Source organism: Engystomops pustulosus, chromosome 7, assembly GCF_040894005.1.
Source record: "Engystomops pustulosus chromosome 7, aEngPut4.maternal, whole genome shotgun sequence".
In the NCBI taxonomy this organism is placed as follows: Eukaryota; Metazoa; Chordata; class Amphibia; order Anura; family Leptodactylidae; genus Engystomops; species Engystomops pustulosus.
In genome coordinates, this window is record NC_092417.1 from 136,999,082 (window position 1) to 137,016,170 (window position 17,089).

At 54.2% G+C, this 17,089-nt stretch overlaps 20 non-coding genes across 20 annotated transcripts; all 20 read right to left on the reverse strand.

Moving 5' to 3' along the window:
• Positions 1-1,224: 1,224 nt before the first annotated feature.
• On the reverse strand, positions 1,225-1,296 carry TRNAD-GUC (transfer RNA aspartic acid (anticodon GUC)). The gene has a single exon. It is a non-coding gene; the product is annotated as a tRNA-Asp (tRNA).
• Positions 1,297-1,931: 635 nt separating this feature from the next.
• On the reverse strand, positions 1,932-2,003 carry TRNAD-GUC (transfer RNA aspartic acid (anticodon GUC)). The gene has a single exon. It is a non-coding gene; the product is annotated as a tRNA-Asp (tRNA).
• A 1,342-nt stretch (positions 2,004-3,345) lies between these two features.
• TRNAD-GUC (transfer RNA aspartic acid (anticodon GUC)) lies at positions 3,346-3,417 on the reverse strand. The gene has a single exon. It is a non-coding gene; the product is annotated as a tRNA-Asp (tRNA).
• A 635-nt stretch (positions 3,418-4,052) lies between these two features.
• TRNAD-GUC (transfer RNA aspartic acid (anticodon GUC)) lies at positions 4,053-4,124 on the reverse strand. The gene has a single exon. It is a non-coding gene; the product is annotated as a tRNA-Asp (tRNA).
• Positions 4,125-5,466: 1,342 nt separating this feature from the next.
• Positions 5,467-5,538, reverse strand: TRNAD-GUC (transfer RNA aspartic acid (anticodon GUC)). The gene has a single exon. It is a non-coding gene; the product is annotated as a tRNA-Asp (tRNA).
• Positions 5,539-6,173: 635 nt separating this feature from the next.
• On the reverse strand, positions 6,174-6,245 carry TRNAD-GUC (transfer RNA aspartic acid (anticodon GUC)). Its single transcript has one exon. It is a non-coding gene; the product is annotated as a tRNA-Asp (tRNA).
• Positions 6,246-6,880: 635 nt separating this feature from the next.
• TRNAD-GUC (transfer RNA aspartic acid (anticodon GUC)) lies at positions 6,881-6,952 on the reverse strand. Its single transcript has one exon. It is a non-coding gene; the product is annotated as a tRNA-Asp (tRNA).
• Positions 6,953-7,587: 635 nt separating this feature from the next.
• On the reverse strand, positions 7,588-7,659 carry TRNAD-GUC (transfer RNA aspartic acid (anticodon GUC)). The gene has a single exon. It is a non-coding gene; the product is annotated as a tRNA-Asp (tRNA).
• Positions 7,660-8,294: 635 nt separating this feature from the next.
• On the reverse strand, positions 8,295-8,366 carry TRNAD-GUC (transfer RNA aspartic acid (anticodon GUC)). Its single transcript has one exon. It is a non-coding gene; the product is annotated as a tRNA-Asp (tRNA).
• Positions 8,367-9,001: 635 nt separating this feature from the next.
• On the reverse strand, positions 9,002-9,073 carry TRNAD-GUC (transfer RNA aspartic acid (anticodon GUC)). Its single transcript has one exon. It is a non-coding gene; the product is annotated as a tRNA-Asp (tRNA).
• Positions 9,074-9,708: 635 nt separating this feature from the next.
• On the reverse strand, positions 9,709-9,780 carry TRNAD-GUC (transfer RNA aspartic acid (anticodon GUC)). Its single transcript has one exon. It is a non-coding gene; the product is annotated as a tRNA-Asp (tRNA).
• A 635-nt stretch (positions 9,781-10,415) lies between these two features.
• On the reverse strand, positions 10,416-10,487 carry TRNAD-GUC (transfer RNA aspartic acid (anticodon GUC)). Its single transcript has one exon. It is a non-coding gene; the product is annotated as a tRNA-Asp (tRNA).
• A 635-nt stretch (positions 10,488-11,122) lies between these two features.
• On the reverse strand, positions 11,123-11,194 carry TRNAD-GUC (transfer RNA aspartic acid (anticodon GUC)). Its single transcript has one exon. It is a non-coding gene; the product is annotated as a tRNA-Asp (tRNA).
• Positions 11,195-11,829: 635 nt separating this feature from the next.
• On the reverse strand, positions 11,830-11,901 carry TRNAD-GUC (transfer RNA aspartic acid (anticodon GUC)). The gene has a single exon. It is a non-coding gene; the product is annotated as a tRNA-Asp (tRNA).
• Positions 11,902-12,536: 635 nt separating this feature from the next.
• Positions 12,537-12,608, reverse strand: TRNAD-GUC (transfer RNA aspartic acid (anticodon GUC)). Its single transcript has one exon. It is a non-coding gene; the product is annotated as a tRNA-Asp (tRNA).
• A 635-nt stretch (positions 12,609-13,243) lies between these two features.
• On the reverse strand, positions 13,244-13,315 carry TRNAD-GUC (transfer RNA aspartic acid (anticodon GUC)). Its single transcript has one exon. It is a non-coding gene; the product is annotated as a tRNA-Asp (tRNA).
• A 635-nt stretch (positions 13,316-13,950) lies between these two features.
• On the reverse strand, positions 13,951-14,022 carry TRNAD-GUC (transfer RNA aspartic acid (anticodon GUC)). The gene has a single exon. It is a non-coding gene; the product is annotated as a tRNA-Asp (tRNA).
• A 1,342-nt stretch (positions 14,023-15,364) lies between these two features.
• On the reverse strand, positions 15,365-15,436 carry TRNAD-GUC (transfer RNA aspartic acid (anticodon GUC)). The gene has a single exon. It is a non-coding gene; the product is annotated as a tRNA-Asp (tRNA).
• A 635-nt stretch (positions 15,437-16,071) lies between these two features.
• Positions 16,072-16,143, reverse strand: TRNAD-GUC (transfer RNA aspartic acid (anticodon GUC)). Its single transcript has one exon. It is a non-coding gene; the product is annotated as a tRNA-Asp (tRNA).
• A 635-nt stretch (positions 16,144-16,778) lies between these two features.
• TRNAD-GUC (transfer RNA aspartic acid (anticodon GUC)) lies at positions 16,779-16,850 on the reverse strand. Its single transcript has one exon. It is a non-coding gene; the product is annotated as a tRNA-Asp (tRNA).
• Between the last annotated feature and the right edge of the window lie 239 nt (positions 16,851-17,089).

Sequence of the window (17,089 nt, forward strand, 5' to 3'; positions counted from 1 at the left end):
CGGCAGTTGATGGAAATGGCATTCAGCTGAATGAATGACTGACATCCTCCGACAAAGACGGGACCTCTTGGAAAGTATGACGGAAAGATCGGGCAGTCTCCGGGCAGATGCCATTGCTCTTGGGATCTCTAGGGGTTCGGCCGGTTGTGCACCTCCTCAGATCTTCTGCCACCCTGAAAACAGCTCCTAAAGAGGATATCTGGAGTCCTCTTATTAGCCAAGTGGTCTGAAGAAAATCTCAAGTCTGACCATTTCAGCACACTGTTTCTTTTGCGCCGAAGGAAAAGTGGCGGTGCCGAGTCATTCCTAGGGATGAGGCGGTGCTTTTATAGGTGAAACCAACCTGCTACTGTCGGCGCTACGTGAACGAGGAGCTGGCGAGCGGCCAAGCTTCTCGGTATCAAACGGAAAGCTCGACTTCCTGAGGTGGGACCATGTCCAAGAAGGAACTGTGAGGACAGTCTTGGGAAAGAGCTCCGCACGAAAGCAAGACTCGGGCGAGAAAAAATGCAAAGCTCTCCCCGTCGGGGAATCGAACCCCGGTCTCCCGCGTGACAGGCAGGGATACTCACCACTATACTAACGAGGAACAAGCTGCTGGCAGGGGCATGTCGCGCTGCGGCCAAAGTCGAGCTGCTTGCGACCCCCCAGCAAGGCCTCTTTCCATGCACCTCTGAAATCAAAGGGGGTTGAAAGCAAACAAACGGCGGCAGTTGATGGAAATGGCATTCAGCTGAATGAATGACTGACATCCTCCGACAAAGACGGGACCTCTTGGAAAGTATGACGGAAAGATCGGGCAGTCTCCGGGCAGATGCCATTGCTCTTGGGATCTCTAGGGGTTCGGCCGGTTGTGCACCTCCTCAGATCTTCTGCCACCCTGAAAACAGCTCCCAAAGAGGATATCTGGAGTCCTCTTATTAGCCAAGTGGTCTGAAGAAAATCTCAAGTCTCACCATTTCAGCACACTGTTTCTTTTGCGCCGAAGGAAAAGTGGCGGTGCCGAGTCATTCCTAGGGATGAGGCGGTGCTTTTATAGGTGAAACCAACCTGCTACTGTCGGCGCTACGTGAACGAGGAGCTGGCGAGCGGCCAAGCTTCTCGGTATCAAACGGAAAGCTCGACTTCCTGAGGTGGGACCATGTCCAAGAAGGAACTGTGAGGACAGTCTTGGGAAAGAGCTCCGCACGAAAGCAAGACTCGGGCGAGAAAAAATGCAAAGCTCTCCCCGTCGGGGAATCGAACCCCGGTCTCCCGCGTGACAGGCGGGGATACTCACCACTATACTAACGAGGAACAAGCTGCTGGCAGGGGCCTGTCGCGCTGCGGCCAAAGTCGAGCTGCTTGCGACCCCCCAGCAAGGCCTCTTTCCATGCACCTCTGAAATCAAAGGGGGTTGAAAGCAAACAAACCGCGGCAGTTGATGGAAATGGCATTCAGCTGAATGAATGACTGACATCCTCCGACAAAGACGGGACCTCTTGGAAAGTATGACGGAAAGATCGGGCAGTCTCCGGGCAGATGCCATTGCTCTTGGGATCTCTAGGGGTTCGGCCGGTTGTGCACCTCCTCAGATCTTCTGCCACCCTGAAAACAGCTCCTAAAGAGGATATCTGGAGTCCTCTTATTAGCCAAGTGGTCTGAAGAAAATCTCAAGTCTGACCATTTCAGCACACTGTTTCTTTTGCGCCGAAGGAAAAGTGGCGGTGCCGAGTCATTCCTAGGGATGAGGCGGTGCTTTTATAGGTGAAACCAACCTGCTACTGTCGGCGCTACGTGAACGAGGAGCTGGCGAGCGGCCAAGCTTCTCGGTATCAAACGGAAAGCTCGACTTCCTGAGGTGGGACCATGTCCAAGAAGGAACTGTGAGGACAGTCTTGGGAAAGAGCTCCGCACGAAAGCAAGACTCGGGCGAGAAAAAATGCAAAGCTCTCCCCGTCGGGGAATCGAACCCCGGTCTCCCGCGTGACAGGCGGGGATACTCACCACTATACTAACGAGGAACAAGCTGCTGGCAGGGGCCTGTCGCGCTGCGGCCAAAGTCGAGCTGCTTGCGACCCCCCAGCAAGGCCTCTTTCCATGCACCTCTGAAATCAAAGGGGGTTGAAAGCAAACAAACGGCGGCAGTTGATGGAAATGGCATTCAGCTGAATGAATGACTGACATCCTCCGACAAAGACGGGACCTCTTGGAAAGTATGACGGAAAGATCGGGCAGTCTCCGGGCAGATGCCATTGCTCTTGGGATCTCTAGGGGTTCGGCCGGTTGTGCACCTCCTCAGATCTTCTGCCACCCTGAAAACAGCTCCTAAAGAGGATATCTGGAGTCCTCTTATTAGCCAAGTGGTCTGAAGAAAATCTCAAGTCTGACCATTTCAGCACACTGTTTCTTTTGCGCCGAAGGAAAAGTGGCGGTGCCGAGTCATTCCTAGGGATGAGGCGGTGCTTTTATAGGTGAAACCAACCTGCTACTGTCGGCGCTACGTGAACGAAGAGCTGGCGAGCGGCCAAGCTTCTCGGTATCAAACGGAAAGCTCGACTTCCTGAGGTGGGACCATGTCCAAGAAGGAACTGTGAGGACAGTCTTGGGAAAGAGCTCCGCACGAAAGCAAGACTCGGGCGAGAAAAAATGCAAAGCTCTCCCCGTCGGGGAATCGAACCCCGGTCTCCCGCGTGACAGGTGGGGATACTCACCACTATACTAACGAGGAGCAAGCTGCTGGCAGGGGCCTGTCGCGCTGCGGCCAAAGTCGAGCTGCTTGCGACCCCCCAGCAAGGCCTCTTTCCATGCACCTCTGAAATCAAAGGGGGTTGAAAGCAAACAAACGGCGGCAGTTGATGGAAATGGCATTCAGCTGAATGAATGACTGACATCCTCCGACAAAGACGGGACCTCTTGGAAAGTATGACGGAAAGATCGGGCAGTCTCCGGGCAGATGCCATTGCTCTTGGGATCTCTAGGGGTTCGGCCGGTTGTGCACCTCCTCAGATCTTCTGCCACCCTGAAAACAGCTCCTAAAGAGGATATCTGGAGTCCTCTTATTAGCCAAGTGGTCTGAAGAAAATCTCAAGTCTGACCATTTCAGCACACTGTTTCTTTTGCGCCGAAGGAAAAGTGGCGGTGCCGAGTCATTCCTAGGGATGAGGCGGTGCTTTTATAGGTGAAACCAACCTGCTACTGTCGGCGCTACGTGAACGAGGAGCTGGCGAGCGGCCAAGCTTCTCGGTATCAAACGGAAAGCTCGACTTCCTGAGGTGGGACCATGTCCAAGAAGGAACTGTGAGGACAGTCTTGGGAAAGAGCTCCGCACGAAAGCAAGACTCGGGCGAGAAAAAATGCAAAGCTCTCCCCGTCGGGGAATCGAACCCCGGTCTCCCGCGTGACAGGCGGGGATACTCACCACTATACTAACGAGGAACAAGCTGCTGGCAGGGGCCTGTCGCGCTGCGGCCAAAGTCGAGCTGCTTGCGACCCCCCAGCAAGGCCTCTTTCCATGCACCTCTGAAATCAAAGGGGGTTGAAAGCAAACAAACGGCGGCAGTTGATGGAAATGGCATTCAGCTGAATGAATGACTGACATCCTCCGACAAAGACGGGACCTCTTGGAAAGTATGACGGAAAGATCGGGCAGTCTCCGGGCAGATGCCATTGCTCTTGGGATCTCTAGGGGTTCGGCCGGTTGTGCACCTCCTCAGATCTTCTGCCACCCTGAAAACAGCTCCTAAAGAGGATATCTGGAGTCCTCTTATTAGCCAAGTGGTCTGAAGAAAATCTCAAGTCTGACCATTTCAGCACACTGTTTCTTTTGCGCCGAAGGAAAAGTGGCGGTGCCGAGTCATTCCTAGGGATGAGGCGGTGCTTTTATAGGTGAAACCAACCTGCTACTGTCGGCGCTACGTGAACGAGGAGCTGGCGAGCGGCCAAGCTTCTCGGTATCAAACGGAAAGCTCGACTTCCTGAGGTGGGACCATGTCCAAGAAGGAACTGTGAGGACAGTCTTGGGAAAGAGCTCCGCACGAAAGCAAGACTCGGGCGAGAAAAAATGCAAAGCTCTCCCCGTCGGGGAATCGAACCCCGGTCTCCCGCGTGACAGGCGGGGATACTCACCACTATACTAACGAGGAACAAGCTGCTGGCAGGGGCCTGTCGCGCTGCGGCCAAAGTCGAGCTGCTTGCGACCCCCCAGCAAGGCCTCTTTCCATGCACCTCTGAAATCAAAGGGGGTTGAAAGCAAACAAACGGCGGCAGTTGATGGAAATGGCATTCAGCTGAATGAATGACTGACATCCTCCGACAAAGACGGGACCTCTTGGAAAGTATGACGGAAAGATCGGGCAGTCTCCGGGCAGATGCCATTGCTCTTGGGATCTCTAGGGGTTCGGCCGGTTGTGCACCTCCTCAGATCTTCTGCCACCCTGAAAACAGCTCCTAAAGAGGATATCTGGAGTCCTCTTATTAGCCAAGTGGTCTGAAGAAAATCTCAAGTCTGACCATTTCAGCACACTGTTTCTTTTGCGCCGAAGGAAAAGTGGCGGTGCCGAGTCATTCCTAGGGATGAGGCGGTGCTTTTATAGGTGAAACCAACCTGCTACTGTCGGCGCTACGTGAACGAGGAGCTGGCGAGCGGCCAAGCTTCTCGGTATCAAACGGAAAGCTCGACTTCCTGAGGTGGGACCATGTCCAAGAAGGAACTGTGAGGACAGTCTTGGGAAAGAGCTCCGCACGAAAGCAAGACTCGGGCGAGAAAAAATGCAAAGCTCTCCCCGTCGGGGAATCGAACCCCGGTCTCCCGCGTGACAGGTGGGGATACTCACCACTATACTAACGAGGAACAAGCTGCTGGCAGGGGCCTGTCGCGCTGCGGCCAAAGTCGAGCTGCTTGCGACCCCCCAGCAAGGCCTCTTTCCATGCACCTCTGAAATCAAAGGGGGTTGAAAGCAAACAAACGGCGGCAGTTGATGGAAATGGCATTCAGCTGAATGAATGACTGACATCCTCCGACAAAGACGGGACCTCTTGGAAAGTATGACGGAAAGATCGGGCAGTCTCCGGGCAGATGCCATTGCTCTTGGGATCTCTAGGGGTTCGGCCGGTTGTGCACCTCCTCAGATCTTCTGCCACCCTGAAAACAGCTCCTAAAGAGGATATCTGGAGTCCTCTTATTAGCCAAGTGGTCTGAAGAAAATCTCAAGTCTGACCATTTCAGCACACTGTTTCTTTTGCGCCGAAGGAAAAGTGGCGGTGCCGAGTCATTCCTAGGGATGAGGCGGTGCTTTTATAGGTGAAACCAACCTGCTACTGTCGGCGCTACGTGAACGAGGAGCTGGCGAGCGGCCAAGCTTCTCGGTATCAAACGGAAAGCTCGACTTCCTGAGGTGGGACCATGTCCAAGAAGGAACTGTGAGGACAGTCTTGGGAAAGAGCTCCGCACGAAAGCAAGACTCGGGCGAGAAAAAATGCAAAGCTCTCCCCGTCGGGGAATCGAACCCCGGTCTCCCGCGTGACAGGCGGGGATACTCACCACTATACTAACGAGGAACAAGCTGCTGGCAGGGGCCTGTCGCGCTGCGGCCAAAGTCGAGCTGCTTGCGACCCCCCAGCAAGGCCTCTTTCCATGCACCTCTGAAATCAAAGGGGGTTGAAAGCAAACAAACGGCGGCAGTTGATGGAAATGGCATTCAGCTGAATGAATGACTGACATCCTCCGACAAAGACGGGACCTCTTGGAAAGTATGACGGAAAGATCGGGCAGTCTCCGGGCAGATGCCATTGCTCTTGGGATCTCTAGGGGTTCGGCCGGTTGTGCACCTCCTCAGATCTTCTGCCACCCTGAAAACAGCTCCTAAAGAGGATATCTGGAGTCCTCTTATTAGCCAAGTGGTCTGAAGAAAATCTCAAGTCTGACCATTTCAGCACACTGTTTCTTTTGCGCCGAAGGAAAAGTGGCGGTGCCGAGTCATTCCTAGGGATGAGGCGGTGCTTTTATAGGTGAAACCAACCTGCTACTGTCGGCGCTACGTGAACGAGGAGCTGGCGAGCGGCCAAGCTTCTCGGTATCAAACGGAAAGCTCGACTTCCTGAGGTGGGACCATGTCCAAGAAGGAACTGTGAGGACAGTCTTGGGAAAGAGCTCCGCACGAAAGCAAGACTCGGGCGAGAAAAAATGCAAAGCTCTCCCCGTCGGGGAATCGAACCCCGGTCTCCCGCGTGACAGGCGGGGATACTCACCACTATACTAACGAGGAACAAGCTGCTGGCAGGGGCCTGTCGCGCTGCGGCCAAAGTCGAGCTGCTTGCGACCCCCCAGCAAGGCCTCTTTCCATGCACCTCTGAAATCAAAGGGGGTTGAAAGCAAACAAACGGCGGCAGTTGATGGAAATGGCATTCAGCTGAATGAATGACTGACATCCTCCGACAAAGACGGGACCTCTTGGAAAGTATGACGGAAAGATCGGGCAGTCTCCGGGCAGATGCCATTGCTCTTGGGATCTCTAGGGGTTCGGCCGGTTGTGCACCTCCTCAGATCTTCTGCCACCCTGAAAACAGCTCCTAAAGAGGATATCTGGAGTCCTCTTATTAGCCAAGTGGTCTGAAGAAAATCTAAAGTCTGACCATTTCAGCACACTGTTTCTTTTGCGCCGAAGGAAAAGTGGCGGTGCCGAGTCATTCCTAGGGATGAGGCGGTGCTTTTATAGGTGAAACCAACCTGCTACTGTCGGCGCTACGTGAACGAGGAGCTGGCGAGCGGCCAAGCTTCTCGGTATCAAACGGAAAGCTCGACTTCCTGAGGTGGGACCATGTCCAAGAAGGAACTGTGAGGACAGTCTTGGGAAAGAGCTCCGCACGAAAGCAAGACTCGGGCGAGAAAAAATGCAAAGCTCTCCCCGTCGGGGAATCGAACCCCGGTCTCCCGCGTGACAGGCGGGGATACTCACCACTATACTAACGAGGAACAAGCTGCTGGCAGGGGCCTGTCGCGCTGCAGCCAAAGTCGAGCTGCTTGCGACCCCCCAGCAAGGCCTCTTTCCATGCACCTCTGAAATCAAAGGGGGTTGAAAGCAAACAAACGGCGGCAGTTGATGGAAATGGCATTCAGCTGAATGAATGACTGACATCCTCCGACAAAGACGGGACCTCTTGGAAAGTATGACGGAAAGATCGGGCAGTCTCCGGGCAGATGCCATTGCTCTTGGGATCTCTAGGGGTTCGGCCGGTTGTGCACCTCCTCAGATCTTCTGCCACCCTGAAAACAGCTCCTAAAGAGGATATCTGGAGTCCTCTTATTAGCCAAGTGGTCTGAAGAAAATCTCAAGTCTGACCATTTCAGCACACTGTTTCTTTTGCGCCGAAGGAAAAGTGGCGGTGCCGAGTCATTCCTAGGGATGAGGCGGTGCTTTTATAGGTGAAACCAACCTGCTACTGTCGGCGCTACGTGAACGAGGAGCTGGCGAGCGGCCAAGCTTCTCGGTATGAAACGGAAAGCTCGAATTCCTGAGGTGGGACCATGTCCAAGAAGGAACTGTGAGGACAGTCTTGGGAAAGAGCTCCGCACGAAAGCAAGACTCGGGCGAGAAAAAATGCAAAGCTCTCCCCGTCGGGGAATCGAACCCCGGTCTCCCGCGTGACAGGCGGGGATACTCACCACTATACTAACGAGGAACAAGCTGCTGGCAGGGGCCTGTCGCGCTGCGGCCAAAGTCGAGCTGCTTGCGACCCCCCAGCAAGGCCTCTTTCCATGCACCTCTGAAATCAAAGGGGGTTGAAAGCAAACAAACGGCGGCAGTTGATGGAAATGGCATTCAGCTGAATGAATGACTGACATCCTCGGACAAAGACGGGACCTCTTGGAAAGTATGACGGAAAGATCGGGCAGTCTCCGGGCAGATGCCATTGCTCTTGGGATCTCTAGGGGTTCGGCCGGTTGTGCACCTCCTCAGATCTTCTGCCACCCTGAAAACAGCTCCTAAAGAGGATATCTGGAGTCCTCTTATTAGCCAAGTGGTCTGAAGAAAATCTCAAGTCTGACCATTTCAGCACACTGTTTCTTTTGCGCCGAAGGAAAAGTGGCGGTGCCGAGTCATTCCTAGGGATGAGGCGGTGCTTTTATAGGTGAAACCAACCTGCTACTGTCGGCGCTACGTGAACGAGGAGCTGGCGAGCGGCCAAGCTTCTCGGTATCAAACGGAAAGCTCGACTTCCTGAGGTGGGACCATGTCCAAGAAGGAACTGTGAGGACAGTCTTGGGAAAGAGCTCCGCACGAAAGCAAGACTCGGGCGAGAAAAAATGCAAAGCTCTCCCCGTCGGGGAATCGAACCCCGGTCTCCCGCGTGACAGGCGGGGATACTCACCACTATACTAACGAGGAACAAGCTGCTGGCAGGGGCCTGTCGCGCTGCAGCCAAAGTCGAGCTGCTTGCGACCCCCCAGCAAGGCCTCTTTCCATGCACCTCTGAAATCAAAGGGGGTTGAAAGCAAACAAACGGCGGCAGTTGATGGAAATGGCATTCAGCTGAATGAATGACTGACATCCTCCGACAAAGACGGGACCTCTTGGAAAGTATGACGGAAAGATCGGGCAGTCTCCGGGCAGATGCCATTGCTCTTGGGATCTCTAGGGGTTCGGCCGGTTGTGCACCTCCTCAGATCTTCTGCCACCCTGAAAACAGCTCCTAAAGAGGATATCTGGAGTCCTCTTATTAGCCAAGTGGTCTGAAGAAAATCTCAAGTCTGACCATTTCAGCACACTGTTTCTTTTGCGCCGAAGGAAAAGTGGCGGTGCCGAGTCATTCCTAGGGATGAGGCGGTGCTTTTATAGGTGAAACCAACCTGCTACTGTCGGCGCTACGTGAACGAGGAGCTGGCGAGCGGCCAAGCTTCTCGGTTACAAACGGAAAGCTCGAATTCCTGAGGTGGGACCATGTCCAAGAAGGAACTGTGAGGACAGTCTTGGGAAAGAGCTCCGCACGAAAGCAAGACTCGGGCGAGAAAAAATGCAAAGCTCTCCCCGTCGGGGAATCGAACCCCGGTCTCCCGCGTGACAGGCGGGGATACTCACCACTATACTAACGAGGAACAAGCTGCTGGCAGGGGCCTGTCGCGCTGCGGCCAAAGTCGAGCTGCTTGCGACCCCCCAGCAAGGCCTCTTTCCATGCACCTCTGAAATCAAAGGGGGTTGAAAGCAAACAAACGGCGGCAGTTGATGGAAATGGCATTCAGCTGAATGAATGACTGACATCCTCCGACAAAGACGGGACCTCTTGGAAAGTATGACGGAAAGATCGGGCAGTCTCCGGGCAGATGCCATTGCTCTTGGGATCTCTAGGGGTTCGGCCGGTTGTGCACCTCCTCAGATCTTCTGCCACCCTGAAAACAGCTCCTAAAGAGGATATCTGGAGTCCTCTTATTAGCCAAGTGGTCTGAAGAAAATCTCAAGTCTGACCATTTCAGCACACTGTTTCTTTTGCGCCGAAGGAAAAGTGGCGGTGCCGAGTCATTCCTAGGGATGAGGCGGTGCTTTTATAGGTGAAACCAACCTGCTACTGTCGGCGCTACGTGAACGAGGAGCTGGCGAGCGGCCAAGCTTCTCGGTATCAAACGGAAAGCTCGACTTCCTGAGGTGGGACCATGTCCAAGAAGGAACTGTGAGGACAGTCTTGGGAAAGAGCTCCGCACGAAAGCAAGACTCGGGCGAGAAAAAATGCAAAGCTCTCCCCGTCGGGGAATCGAACCCCGGTCTCCCGCGTGACAGGCGGGGATACTCACCACTATACTAACGAGGAACAAGCTGCTGGCAGGGGCCTGTCGCGCTGTGGCCAAAGTCGAGCTGCTTGCGACCCCCCAGCAAGGCCTCTTTCCATGCACCTCTGAAATCAAAGGGGGTTGAAAGCAAACAAACGGCGGCAGTTGATGGAAATGGCATTCAGCTGAATGAATGACTGACATCCTCCGACAAAGACGGGACCTCTTGGAAAGTATGACGGAAAGATCGGGCAGTCTCCGGGCAGATGCCATTGCTCTTGGGATCTCTAGGGGTTCGGCCGGTTGTGCACCTCCTCAGATCTTCTGCCACCCTGAAAACAGCTCCTAAAGAGGATATCTGGAGTCCTCTTATTAGCCAAGTGGTCTGAAGAAAATCTCAAGTCTGACCATTTCAGCACACTGTTTCTTTTGCGCCGAAGGAAAAGTGGCGGTGCCGAGTCATTCCTAGGGATGAGGTGGTGCTTTTATAGGTGAAACCAACCTGCTACTGTCGGCGCTACGTGAACGAGGAGCTGGCGAGCGGCCAAGCTTCTCGGTATCAAACGGAAAGCTCGACTTCCTGAGGTGGGACCATGTCCAAGAAGGAACTGTGAGGACAGTCTTGGGAAAGAGCTCCGCACGAAAGCAAGACTCGGGCGAGAAAAAATGCAAAGCTCTCCCCGTCGGGGAATCGAACCCCGGTCTCCCGCGTGACAGGCGGGGATACTCACCACTATACTAACGAGGAACAAGCTGCTGGCAGGGGCCTGTCGCGCTGTGGCCAAAGTCGAGCTGCTTGCGACCCCCCAGCAAGGCCTCTTTCCATGCACCTCTGAAATCAAAGGGGGTTGAAAGCAAACAAACGGCGGCAGTTGATGGAAATGGCATTCAGCTGAATGAATGACTGACATCCTCCGACAAAGACGGGACCTCTTGGAAAGTATGACGGAAAGATCGGGCAGTCTCCGGGCAGATGCCATTGCTCTTGGGATCTCTAGGGGTTCGGCCGGTTGTGCACCTCCTCAGATCTTCTGCCACCCTGAAAACAGCTCCTAAAGAGGATATCTGGAGTCCTCTTATTAGCCAAGTGGTCTGAAGAAAATCTCAAGTCTGACCATTTCAGCACACTGTTTCTTTTGCTCCGAAGGAAAAGTGGCGGTGCCGAGTCATTCCTAGGGATGAGGCGGTGCTTTAATAGGTGAAACCAACCTGCTACTGTCGGCGCTACGTGAACGAGGAGCTGGCGAGCGGCCAAGCTTCTCGGTATCAAACGGAAAGCTCGACTTCCTGAGGTGGGACCATGTCCAAGAAGGAACTGTGAGGACAGTCTTGGGAAAGAGCTCCGCACGAAAGCAAGACTCGGGCGAGAAAAAATGCAAAGCTCTCCCCGTCGGGGAATCGAACCCCGGTCTCCCGCGTGACAGGCGGGGATACTCACCACTATACTAACGAGGAACAAGCTGCTGGCAGGGGCCTGTCGCGCTGCGGCCAAAGTCGAGCTGCTTGCGACCCCCCAGCAAGGCCTCTTTCCATGCACCTCTGAAATCAAAGGGGGTTGAAAGCAAACAAACGGCGGCAGTTGATGGAAATGGCATTCAGCTGAATGAATGACTGACATCCTCCGACAAAGACGGGACCTCTTGGAAAGTATGACGGAAAGATCGGGCAGTCTCCGGGCAGATGCCATTGCTCTTGGGATCTCTAGGGGTTCGGCCGGTTGTGCACCTCCTCAGATCTTCTGCCACCCTGAAAACAGCTCCTAAAGAGGATATCTGGAGTCCTCTTATTAGCCAAGTGGTCTGAAGAAAATCTCAAGTCTGACCATTTCAGCACACTGTTTCTTTTGCGCCGAAGGAAAAGTGGCGGTGCCGAGTCATTCCTAGGGATGAGGCGGTGCTTTTATAGGTGAAACCAACCTGCTACTGTCGGCGCTACGTGAACGAGGAGCTGGCGAGCGGCCAAGCTTCTCGGTATCAAACGGAAAGCTCGACTTCCTGAGGTGGGACCATGTCCAAGAAGGAACTGTGAGGACAGTCTTGGGAAAGAGCTCCGCACGAAAGCAAGACTCGGGCGAGAAAAAATGCAAAGCTCTCCCCGTCGGGGAATCGAACCCCGGTCTCCCGCGTGACAGGCGGGGATACTCACCACTATACTAACGAGGAACAAGCTGCTGGCAGGGGCCTGTCGCGCTGCGGCCAAAGTCGAGCTGCTTGCGACCCCCCAGCAAGGCCTCTTTCCATGCACCTCTGAAATCAAAGGGGGTTGAAAGCAAACAAACGGCGGCAGTTGATGGAAATGGCATTCAGCTGAATGAATGACTGACATCCTCCGACAAAGACGGGACCTCTTGGAAAGTATGACGGAAAGATCGGGCAGTCTCCGGGCAGATGCCATTGCTCTTGGGATCTCTAGGGGTTCGGCCGGTTGTGCACCTCCTCAGATCTTCTGCCACCCTGAAAACAGCTCCTAAAGAGGATATCTGGAGTCCTCTTATTAGCCAAGTGGTCTGAAGAAAATCTCAAGTCTGACCATTTCAGCACACTGTTTCTTTTGCGCCGAAGGAAAAGTGGCGGTGCCGAGTCATTCCTAGGGATGAGGCGGTGCTTTTATAGGTGAAACCAACCTGCTACTGTCGGCGCTACGTGAACGAGGAGCTGGCGAGCGGCCAAGCTTCTCGGTATCAAACGGAAAGCTCGACTTCCTGAGGTGGGACCATGTCCAAGAAGGAACTGTGAGGACAGTCTTGGGAAAGAGCTCCGCACGAAAGCAAGACTCGGGCGAGAAAAAATGCAAAGCTCTCCCCGTCGGGGAATCGAACCCCGGTCTCCCGCGTGACAGGCGGGGATACTCACCACTATACTAACGAGGAACAAGCTGCTGGCAGGGGCCTGTCGCGCTGCGGCCAAAGTCGAGCTGCTTGCGACCCCCCAGCAAGGCCTCTTTCCATGCACCTCTGAAATCAAAGGGGGTTGAAAGCAAACAAACGGCGGCAGTTGATGGAAATGGCATTCAGCTGAATGAATGACTGACATCCTCCGACAAAGACGGGACCTCTTGGAAAGTATGACGGAAAGATCGGGCAGTCTCCGGGCAGATGCCATTGCTCTTGGGATCTCTAGGGGTTCGGCCGGTTGTGCACCTCCTCAGATCTTCTGCCACCCTGAAAACAGCTCCTAAAGAGGATATCTGGAGTCCTCTTATTAGCCAAGTGGTCTGAAGAAAATCTCAAGTCTGACCATTTCAGCACACTGTTTCTTTTGCTCCGAAGGAAAAGTGGCGGTGCCGAGTCATTCCTAGGGATGAGGCGGTGCTTTTATAGGTGAAACCAACCTGCTACTGTCGGCGCTACGTGAACGAGGAGCTGGCGAGCGGCCAAGCTTCTCGGTATCAAACGGAAAGCTCGACTTCCTGAGGTGGGACCATGTCCAAGAAGGAACTGTGAGGACAGTCTTGGGAAAGAGCTCCGCACGAAAGCAAGACTCGGGCGAGAAAAAATGCAAAGCTCTCCCCGTCGGGGAATCGAACCCCGGTCTCCCGCGTGACAGGCGGGGATACTCACCACTATACTAACGAGGAACAAGCTGCTGGCAGGGGCCTGTCGCGCTGCGGCCAAAGTCGAGCTGCTTGCGACCCCCCAGCAAGGCCTCTTTCCATGCACCTCTGAAATCAAAGGGGGTTGAAAGCAAACAAACGGCGGCAGTTGATGGAAATGGCATTCAGCTGAATGAATGACTGACATCCTCCGACAAAGACGGGACCTCTTGGAAAGTATGACGGAAAGATCGGGCAGTCTCCGGGCAGATGCCATTGCTCTTGGGATCTCTAGGGGTTCGGCCGGTTGTGCACCTCCTCAGATCTTCTGCCACCCTGAAAACAGCTCCTAAAGAGGATATCTGGAGTCCTCTTATTAGCCAAGTGGTCTGAAGAAAATCTCAAGTCTGACCATTTCAGCACACTGTTTCTTTTGCGCCGAAGGAAAAGTGGCGGTGCCGAGTCATTCCTAGGGATGAGGCGGTGCTTTTATAGGTGAAACCAACCTGCTACTGTCGGCGCTACGTGAACGAGGAGCTGGCGAGCGGCCAAGCTTCTCGGTATCAAACGGAAAGCTCGACTTCCTGAGGTGGGACCATGTCCAAGAAGGAACTGTGAGGACAGTCTTGGGAAAGAGCTCCGCACGAAAGCAAGACTCGGGCGAGAAAAAATGCAAAGCTCTCCCCGTCGGGGAATCGAACCCCGGTCTCCCGCGTGACAGGCGGGGATACTCACCACTATACTAACGAGGAACAAGCTGCTGGCAGGGGCCTGTCGCGCTGCGGCCAAAGTCGAGCTGCTTGCGACCCCCCAGCAAGGCCTCTTTCCATGCACCTCTGAAATCAAAGGGGGTTGAAAGCAAACAAACGGCGGCAGTTGATGGAAATGGCATTCAGCTGAATGAATGACTGACATCCTCCGACAAAGACGGGACCTCTTGGAAAGTATGACGGAAAGATCGGGCAGTCTCCGGGCAGATGCCATTGCTCTTGGGATCTCTAGGGGTTCGGCCGGTTGTGCACCTCCTCAGATCTTCTGCCACCCTGAAAACAGCTCCTAAAGAGGATATCTGGAGTCCTCTTATTAGCCAAGTGGTCTGAAGAAAATCTCAAGTCTGACCATTTCAGCACACTGTTTCTTTTGCGCCGAAGGAAAAGTGGCGGTGCCGAGTCATTCCTAGGGATGAGGCGGTGCTTTTATAGGTGAAACCAACCTGCTACTGTCGGCGCTACGTGAACGAGGAGCTGGCGAGCGGCCAAGCTTCTCGGTATCAAACGGAAAGCTCGACTTCCTGAGGTGGGACCATGTCCAAGAAGGAACTGTGAGGACAGTCTTGGGAAAGAGCTCCGCACGAAAGCAAGACTCGGGCGAGAAAAAATGCAAAGCTCTCCCCGTCGGGGAATCGAACCCCGGTCTCCCGCGTGACAGGTGGGGATACTCACCACTATACTAACGAGGAACAAGCTGCTGGCAGGGGCCTGTCGCGCTGCGGCCAAAGTCGAGCTGCTTGCGACCCCCCAGCAAGGCCTCTTTCCATGCACCTCTGAAATCAAAGGGGGTTGAAAGCAAACAAACGGCGGCAGTTGATGGAAATGGCATTCAGCTGAATGAATGACTGACATCCTCCGACAAAGACGGGACCTCTTGGAAAGTATGACGGAAAGATCGGGCAGTCTCCGGGCAGATGCCATTGCTCTTGGGATCTCTAGGGGTTCGGCCGGTTGTGCACCTCCTCAGATCTTCTGCCACCCTGAAAACAGCTCCTAAAGAGGATATCTGGAGTCCTCTTATTAGCCAAGTGGTCTGAAGAAAATCTCAAGTCTGACCATTTCAGCACACTGTTTCTTTTGCGCCGAAGGAAAAGTGGCGGTGCCGAGTCATTCCTAGGGATGAGGCGGTGCTTTTATAGGTGAAACCAACCTGCTACTGTCGGCGCTACGTGAACGAGGAGCTGGCGAGCGGCCAAGCTTCTCGGTATCAAACGGAAAGCTCGACTTCCTGAGGTGGGACCATGTCCAAGAAGGAACTGTGAGGACAGTCTTGGGAAAGAGCTCCGCACGAAAGCAAGACTCGGGCGAGAAAAAATGCAAAGCTCTCCCCGTCGGGGAATCGAACCCCGGTCTCCCGCGTGACAGGCGGGGATACTCACCACTATACTAACGAGGAACAAGCTGCTGGCAGGGGCCTGTCGCGCTGCGGCCAAAGTCGAGCTGCTTGCGACCCCCCAGCAAGGCCTCTTTCCATGCACCTCTGAAATCAAAGGGGGTTGAAAGCAAACAAACGGCGGCAGTTGATGGAAATGGCATTCAGCTGAATGAATGACTGACATCCTCCGACAAAGACGGGACCTCTTGGAAAGTATGACGGAAAGATCGGGCAGTCTCCGGGCAGATGCCATTGCTCTTGGGATCTCTAGGGGTTCGGCCGGTTGTGCACCTCCTCAGATCTTCTGCCACCCTGAAAACAGCTCCTAAAGAGGATATCTGGAGTCCTCTTATTAGCCAAGTGGTCTGAAGAAAATCTCAAGTCTGACCATTTCAGCACACTGTTTCTTTTGCGCCGAAGGAAAAGTGGCGGTGCCGAGTCATTCCTAGGGATGAGGCGGTGCTTTTATAGGTGAAACCAACCTGCTACTGTCGGCGCTACGTGAACGAGGAGCTGGCGAGCGGCCAAGCTTCTCGGTATCAAACGGAAAGCTCGACTTCCTGAGGTGGGACCATGTCCAAGAAGGAACTGTGAGGACAGTCTTGGGAAAGAGCTCCGCACGAAAGCAAGACTCGGGCGAGAAAAAATGCAAAGCTCTCCCCGTCGGGGAATCGAACCCCGGTCTCCCGCGTGACAGGCGGGGATACTCACCACTATACTAACGAGGAACAAGCTGCTGGCAGGGGCCTGTCGCGCTGCGGCCAAAGTCGAGCTGCTTGCGACCCCCCAGCAAGGCCTCTTTCCATGCACCTCTGAAATCAAAGGGGGTTGAAAGCAAACAAACGGCGGCAGTTGATGGAAATGGCATTCAGCTGAATGAATGACTGACATCCTCCGACAAAGACGGGACCTCTTGGAAAGTATGACGGAAAGATCGGGCAGTCTCCGGGCAGATGCCATTGCTCTTGGGATCTCTAGGGGTTCGGCCGGTTGTGCACCTCCTCAGATCTTCTGCCACCCTGAAAACAGCTCCTAAAGAGGATATCTGGAGTCCTCTTATTAGCCAAGTGGTCTGAAGAAAATCTAAAGTCTGACCATTTCAGCACACTGTTTCTTTTGCGCCGAAGGAAAAGTGGCGGTGCCGAGTCATTCCTAGGGATGAGGCGGTGCTTTTATAGGTGAAACCAACCTGCTACTGTCGGCGCTACGTGAACGAGGAGCTGGCGAGCGGCCAAGCTTCTCGGTATCAAACGGAAAGCTCGACTTCCTGAGGTGGGACCATGTCCAAGAAGGAACTGTGAGGACAGTCTTGGGAAAGAGCTCCGCACGAAAGCAAGACTCGGGCGAGAAAAAATGCAAAGCTCTCCCCGTCGGGGAATCGAACCCCGGTCTCCCGCGTGACAGGCGGGGATACTCACCACTATACTAACGAGGAACAAGCTGCTGGCAGGGGCCTGTCGCGCTGCAGCCAAAGTCGAGCTGCTTGCGACCCCCCAGCAAGGCCTCTTTCCATGCACCTCTGAAATCAAAGGGGGTTGAAAGCAAACAAACGGCGGCAGTTGATGGAAATGGCATTCAGCTGAATGAATGACTGACATCCTCCGACAAAGACGGGACCTCTTGGAAAGTATGACGGAAAGATCGGGCAGTCTCCGGGCAGATGCCATTGCTCTT